Source organism: Crocodylus porosus, unplaced genomic scaffold (genome assembly GCF_001723895.1).
Source record: "Crocodylus porosus isolate Cpor-Errol unplaced genomic scaffold, CroPor_comp1, whole genome shotgun sequence".
Lineage (NCBI taxonomy): Eukaryota > Metazoa > Chordata > Crocodylia > Crocodylidae > Crocodylus > Crocodylus porosus.
Genome location: NW_017728907.1, coordinates 22,633,895 through 22,641,371, shown reverse-complemented (window position 1 = coordinate 22,641,371; position 7,477 = coordinate 22,633,895). Strand labels below are relative to the sequence as shown.

The 7,477-nt window shown below is 46.5% G+C and overlaps 1 protein-coding gene across 1 annotated transcript in view; it reads left to right on the top strand.

Moving 5' to 3' along the window:
* The first annotated feature begins 34 nt into the window (after positions 1 to 34).
* Positions 35 to 7,477, top strand: part of COLGALT2 (collagen beta(1-O)galactosyltransferase 2) — a 104,749-nt gene continuing 97,306 nt past the window's right edge. The window contains exon 1 of the mRNA XM_019530977.1: positions 35 to 171. The gene's annotated coding sequence lies outside the window, so the exon portion shown is untranslated. The remainder of the gene's footprint in view (positions 172 to 7,477) is intronic.

Below are 7,477 nucleotides of genomic sequence, written 5' to 3'. Positions count from 1 at the left end.
CTGCCGAGCCGAGCCCGAGCCCGAGCCCGAGCCGCAGCCCTTCGCCGAGTCCCGGCTGCAGCAGCCCACCGTGCTCCTGGCCCTGCTGGCCCGCAACGCCGCGCACGCGCTGCCCGCCTTCCTCGGCTGCCTGGAGCGCCTGGACTACCCCAAGAGCCGCGTCGCCGTCTGGTGAGTGGGGGCCGGGCCCGGGGGCCCTGGCGCGGCCGGGGGCCCCTCCCACGTGTGAGCCGGGCGAGCGGCCGCAGCGCCGGCTCGGCGGCCGCCAGCGTGAGCTCTCGCAGCCCCGGGCGAGAAGCGGCCGCCGCCGCCTTGGCTCGCCCTCTCCTCGGGGAGATGCTGGACGGGGTCGTGTGAAACGCAGGTGCTGAGGGACGCCAGGATGTCTGCCGGTCATCATCTCGGCTGAAGAGCTGAGAGGCGTGCAGGGTGCTAAGCACCATTCCTCAGGTCGCTGAGAAAAACGCGGAGGCAGCTAGAGCAGAGGGACAAGCCCCCAGGCTCGTCTCTGTCCCTCCTAATTATGCAGTTGGGCCAATAAAAGAGCCCACTTGCAAAAATCTTGGCTTCCAGTTTTTTTCTCCCTGGATCACCAGGGCTATGGTATCATCCTGGCGCTGCCACAACGTGCAACTAAGAGCTGTGGCTCTTGAACGGCCCAAGAATAACGTGTGTGCCGGGCAGTGAGGAGAGAGTCCGGGCTGCAATCCGGGTAGCCCATCGATGTATCCGAGAGGAGAAAACGTTGTCTTCCGCTTGCTGGAGTGATTAATCCCTGACAGGAGTGACAGAAACTAGTGGATGGGATCTGTAGCACTAAGTACTTTTACATGGCAAGGATTTGAAAAAGTGCCGGTTTAGGGTGTGATCCCTCTAGTGACTACAGGGGGCTTTGGATTCACAACTCAGCTGCTGAAGCAAGACCGGTGTAGACCCTGTTGATGTCAACAGACAGTTCATGAAACTACTTGTATGAGTTTGGGTAAATGTTGCCACATGGTGCTTATTTACCTTTAGATGCTCTGCAGGGCTTTATAGAAAACTAGAGGCTGAAGAAGGGGTGAATTTTAATCGCCACACAACCTTATTTAGAAAAAGATAATCTCAGTGTTGTGGTTTATAATGTTAGTGTATATGTTGCATTTCTGAACGGTGGGCCAGCACAATGGCTTTTAGGTGTATAAGGTGCTGTTAGTGAATGAATGATGAATGCATGTTTTAAGCATTTGCGTGTTGAGGAACGTTTTGCCGACACACAACTCAGCTTGTTTTAGAGAATTATTTAAGAATGTACATGGCTTGCCAAGGAGGTATCCAGTCCTTTTTACAGGAGTGGAAGTTTTGCTGTTGAATAAAGTGGAGTAAATTAGAGTAAAAGCTTGCAACTTTTATTAGATGTTTATTAGATGAAGTGCTACCAGGCTTTGGACCTTTCATGAGATTCAGCTGTATAACATTCACAGTGCAAGTACAAGCCTGATCACAAAGCAGACTAGATTCTGGAATGGTTTGTTTTGTAGGCAGCCTATTTTCATGCCTCATTATTCTGGATATCTGGAAAATGGCTTTACTGTCTGTCTGAACCTACTTTGTAGCAACTTCAAGCCATTGATCTGTGTCCTGTTCTCCGCAGCAAGAGAGAAAAAAACGGTGTTTTCCCTCTTCTGCATAGGAGCCCTTCAGATATATGAAGACTGACTGCTATTGTGTCTCCTCTTAATTGCCTTTTCTGCAAGCTAAACATGTCTGTTTCCTTTAGTCTCTCCTCATGTTAGGTCCTACCAACTTGAATTCATTCAGAACCATCTGACTGTTTCCTTTGTTATCTTATTCCTCAGATTGTCCCCTTCCTTATCCAGATAATTCTTATTAGGTATCTGGTTGCAGCTTCACTTTTCTGTGAAGACTTAGTCAAAGTAGATGTGGAGTAGCTCCATCTTCTTTTCATGTTTTGCATAGAGTTTGTCCTGGCTATTTAACAGTAGATCCACAGCTTTTTTTGGTCTTTCATTTTTGGCCAGCATACTCACAGAACCTCTTGTTGTTGTCTTCAACTTCCCTCATGAGGTGCAGCTCACTTTTTACCTTTGCTGTCCTGATTTTGTCTGTGCGAGTCATTGCTGTTTCCTGATATGCTTCCTTAGTGATCTCCCCATCTTCCTATTGCTTGTATGCTTTCCTCTTGCATTTGAAGAACCCTAAAAGCTCTTCATACAGCCAGCTGGTCCCTTACCATTCTTGTGCTTCCATCATGTCGGACTAGTTTCTTTTTTTGTTTCTAATATTCTGCCACTTAGAAGCTTCCACCCCTCTCAAGCATCTTTATTTTTCAGTCTGTCTTCCCATAGCACCATATTGCCTACCTTTCACCCTTTGCCTTCACCCAAATACATTCCAATCCATTACCTTCTTCCTCCTGAAGCAGAGAACAGGTGTATGTATTTTTTACATACAAGGTGACACTACCACTTTTTCTTCCAACCCTGCCCATCTGAAACAGAGTACGGACTGAGATGCTGCCATTCCAGTTCCACCAGGGCTCTGTGTTACCAATCAAATTATAGTTCTTCTAGCTCATTCTGCTTGTTTCCCATCCCTCTTGCATTGGATTTTTTTTTTATTCCCACTTAATTGTTTCCGTCTTGCATCACTTGGTGCAGTCCTGTGGCTCTCTGGTGCTTTCCCAGAGTTCAGCTGCTGCTTCTAGTCCTTTCCCATCTGGATTGTGTGCTCTTTTGCTGAAGGTTTTTGTTGACCATCCCCCATGGAACCTAGTTTAAAGATCTTACAGCACTAGGTTGGTATGACAATGCCCAAAAATGCTCTTTCCAGGTCTGGTTAGATGGATCCCTGTCTCTTGATAGCAACCCCCTTCTCCAGAACACCCACCCATTGCTGAAGAACCCAAAGGTTTCATATCAAGAGCACCATTTCAGTCATGCTTTTCCTTCCATGAGTGGTGGTCCCTGCCTGGGCCCTTGTCTTCCACTGGGAGGATGGATGAGAACACTTGTGCTCCAAGCTCTTTAATCCTCTTGCCAAGAGCCTCAGACTCCTCTGATCTGCTCAGTGGAGCGCTCCACTGACAGTAGAGAATTTTCCATTTGCTAATTACACTTAATTTAGAAGTCAGTCAACTTCTAAGGTGTTCTAGCAAGGAGCAATCCTTGGGATTGCAGTTGTAGCTACTCCTGGTTTAATGAAAGGAAGGAGGATACAAAACCCCTCCCCATAAGCCTTATCCACATTGAAAAACTGACCAAAGTTTAGCCCTAAAAATTCATAGCGTTGTGGCAGAAGCTTCCAAAAATCCAGGAGATGAACTGCTTCCAATGCCCAGCCATACCAGGGTGCCTGAAAAAAAGAATTCAGTTGGATCCAGGTTGTATCATGCTGAACAATATTTCTGGCCATTCCCTTGTAATAGCTGCTTTTCCTTGCTTTCTCAACCAGTGTCAAGTTAAATCTTTTAATATAGTTTTTGACTGTGTGCAGTTGATGTCTTTGTTGGGATGTTCAGCAATATTAGAACTGTTCCAGTTTCAATATCCTGTTAATGCAGGAGAAGCTGGATAGAGTTAGAAAATGTGGGTGTAATAGAAAGAATCTTCCTTTAGAGTTATTATGGGTCTTTGCTAAAAGTCAGCTGCGGAGGGGAACCTTTTGTCTGTGACTCTTACTTCTCATTTATCCCGTGTAAGATGTCCTAAAAGCTTTGTTTTGGTGGCTCTCTTTTTTGCTTGTTTTGCACATTAAGAATATTAGGTCCTGACTCTCTTTCTTGGTGGAGGAACTTGGCAAGAATGTCAGAGAACCTGGCTGGTGACATTGCAAGAGGCTGAAAAAATGAGTTGCAGCTCTCAGGTCAATTTGACATTGAAGTTACAATCTTACTAGTCTCACTTAAACTGATACAAAGGTACTTAGTGAGGTTGAACTAGAAACAATGGGTGTGATTCTGATCTTGGCAGTCTTTCATTAGTGCTATTTCATTTCTTCTGAGAGGGGGCTCATGCCATCTCTCTCTTAGGTCCATTTCACTGAATGTAAATTATTTTTGTTTGCTAATTATTGTCAATTTCAACTTGGCTGATAGAATATAAAGTTGTGTCCAACAAAACCTCAATTACAATTACAGAATCGGGCATGTGGTATTTTGGTTTTTAATACAGGATTAGTTCTGCTTTCCTTTTTAAATTATTTTTCAGGTGCCTCACTACACCAGCTCATGGTTTATCTAGTTCTTATGTGAATAGTGAAACATCCAAGGGGACTGGATATGTCTGTTGAATAGACTTACAGTGAAGCAATAGAAAAATGCCCATAATTTTATACTCAAAACCTTCTTGTTTTTGAGTTGTGAACCAGGTCTTATTGTCATCCATGGAGTTCCCTTGTCTAGGACTCTGAGACTAAATCATTGCATATTGAAGTCAATGAGAGCCAATGGATCAGATATGATGCACCTGAAAGCTTATTCTGTAGTACAGAGACTTATATGTTGTAAAGTGTACTTTTCTACACCCACTTTTTAAGTAATACAATAGATGAGAGACATTATTTTGAAAGAGGCTTGAAGTAAATCCCAAGAGACTGGAGGAAACTGATGGACTGTGGAACAGGAAGCATTAAGAATGGCTTAAGTTTAAAGGGGTAAATGATGTAGGTACATGTTATTAGATGGGAAGGATTTTCAGTCCTGACATCATGAGAACTACACCATACAGTAGCAGCTTATAGCTGGTGGATGCCAATGGAGTCATGACGGTTTGTGGCATGTTCTTCTTTCATTGCAAACATCGTTTTCAAATAGGAAGGAATGTATAGGTGGGGAATTCTGTTAGTGAAGCAAGAGCCGTTTTAAACTTCCATGCTAAATATTAATCACTGAAAAAAAATTGGAGTTCACACTGTGCTGTGTTTGGGCTTACGCATTTCCCATACTATTGCTTGATATGTTTTTATATATGGCCAGTGCATTAGATGATTACCTTTTATATATCACACATTTTTCACTCAGCTCAGATGGTGAGACTAGACTTGTCAGTTTCTCTCTCATGTTCTTAGAACCTATGTCAAACTAATAGAAGAAAATAGTAACAGATGGGTTGACTGTTATTCATATGGCCAGGAACCCTGCATTATTTCAGGACCCTTTTCTCATGTATCTGGATAATAGAGAAAAGCCTGATCTGACCTACATGGGTTCTAAAGGTATAAAAGCAAGTGTGGCAGTCCCCAAGGACAGCAAAATTTCCCACTCTTCCCCACCATGGCATGGCTCATCCCCTCCCCTTCCCTCTGTCACCTGCCTGCTGCCTCTGCTACTTTTACTGACCCAGGGGTGAGGCGCTCTACAGCCTTCCTGCTGTGGTTCAGCCAAAGACACAACAGTGGCTGCCTTGGTCCCTAGGGTGTTCCCTGTCACCTTGGGAGCAGTCATGGGGAAAGGGAACCCGCCTGTTACTGTGACTGTTGCTGCTGTCTCTGGCTGAACCTGGCATCACCTACAACCCAGCTGGAGAAGGGCAGAAGTGGCTCTGGAGCCTCCCCTTCAACCTTTCCTCCCCTGCACTTGGGGCAGACAGGGACAGTGGAGACAGCTGCAACAGTGGCTGAGGAAGGGAGAAAAGGGAGGGGAGGTGACATGTCACTAAGCACAGTATCAACCCGCTTCCCCCCTCCTCCTGCCCCTCCCCCTTACAAAATTCTGGATTCATCCATGATCTCCATTCACATAAGACACAAAAACAAGAAAAACCAGGGCACTGCCCCTGTTGGAGATGCATATGGTCAGTGTATCCTCTTTTGAAATCCTATGGTTGACTCAGGGGTTGGACAGTTCAAAGTATAACCTAAGGGTAATCTACCCACAGACTGGGTTACCAGTGTTACATTCTGGGTCCATATTTAATTCTTTTGGGTTTTATGATAGGTGGAGCACATGACAAGCAGATTTCACACAGAAGTGTCAAACAGGGTACTATTTACGTAGATAACATGAAAATATGCTGTTCTAAACAAAAGTAATAAACTGTAGCAAGACCATGCCCCAGGGGTGGTACCCTAATGACCATATATGATTCCTGCTGCCACAAGCTCCTTGGGGTACCTTCCCCTTTTCATTTCCTGCTATTTCTTGATGGAACTATTATAATATTAAGGGAGGCTGCCCCAGGGTCCCAGAGCCCTATTTCACTTCAGCCAGCTGGTACGTCCCATAATCAACTGACCACAGAATTGCTCCTTGGGCATTCAGTTGTGACCCTCCTGGCTCTATCAGTGCCTCAGGGGACCTGTTGCTTTATGAGATATATTTGTGGCCTCCGCCTTCCCGTTTAGCTATATCTATGCCTTGCAGACGTTACCCAATGTTGACCTGGAGGGGGTCCTCCGGCCCCACGTCTGGTTTTTGGCCTCAGGCCTTGAACCCTTGTTTGGGTCTCAGCCTTCCCTGCCTTGGCTCCATTATTCTGACTGCACCCTTCAGCTCACGTTTATTGTCCCAGACTTTGGCTTCTGGGCCCTACTCTCTCACTCATGTGCTCTGGGCCCCTGGCCCTGCCCTGATGTCTTGTGCTCCAGACCAGCCCTTAGCCCTCTGGGTCTCTGACCCCAGGCTAGGCTGCCTGTCTCAGAGTGCCCCAACAGGCCAGAGTGCTCCATGGCCTTCACACCTTCCTCATAGCCACAACCTGGGCCTCTGGCATTAAGCTTAAAAGCAACAAAAACATAAGCATGCTGCTTTACCAAGTACAAGTCTCCCTACACTGGTTCTGTGTTCCCCACAGGCATCATACCTCCCTTGGAGTCCTCTCATCCCAGCTCACTTGGGTGTCTGTCTCCTGCAGCCCTTCTCTCCCAGGAGCTCCTCTCCCTGCAGTAGGAAGGGCCAGATTGCCTTCTTGGCCTCAGGAACTGGGCTTATGTGTGCTGAAGCCCCACCCCTTCCTGTCATGTGTCATCCCAGTCACACACAGGGGCTTCCACTGGGGTTTGATAGCCAGCTTGTTCTTCTCTGCTGCAGCATCCAGCTGTTTTCCCCTGCTTGAGTGACAGGGGCCTTGGCCCCCGTTACATAAATCCACTCTGATTTTTTTCTTGCCTCCCTCTCTCTGCCACTGAAACATTTCTGGGCTTAACTTGGGGTTCCCTTGGGTCCCCAAGATCCTTCTTCTGCAGCTTCTGACCTGTCTTCTCTGAACCAGATCAGCTTGCTTCCTTTCACTTTAGCGGACTCCGCAGTTAAAGTGTCCCCTGCTACAAAAACATGTCCTTTACAGCTGTTTGAGCTTCCCTGGTGTCTTTGTGAGTCTTCCCCTACTTATTTCATAGATTTCATAGATTTCATAGACATTAGGGCTGGAAGGGACCTCGGCAGATCATTGAGTCCAGCCCCCTGCCCAAAGGGCGGGAAGTCAGCTGGGGTCATAGGATCCCAGCAAGATAAGCATCCAATTTACTCTTGAAGGTGTTC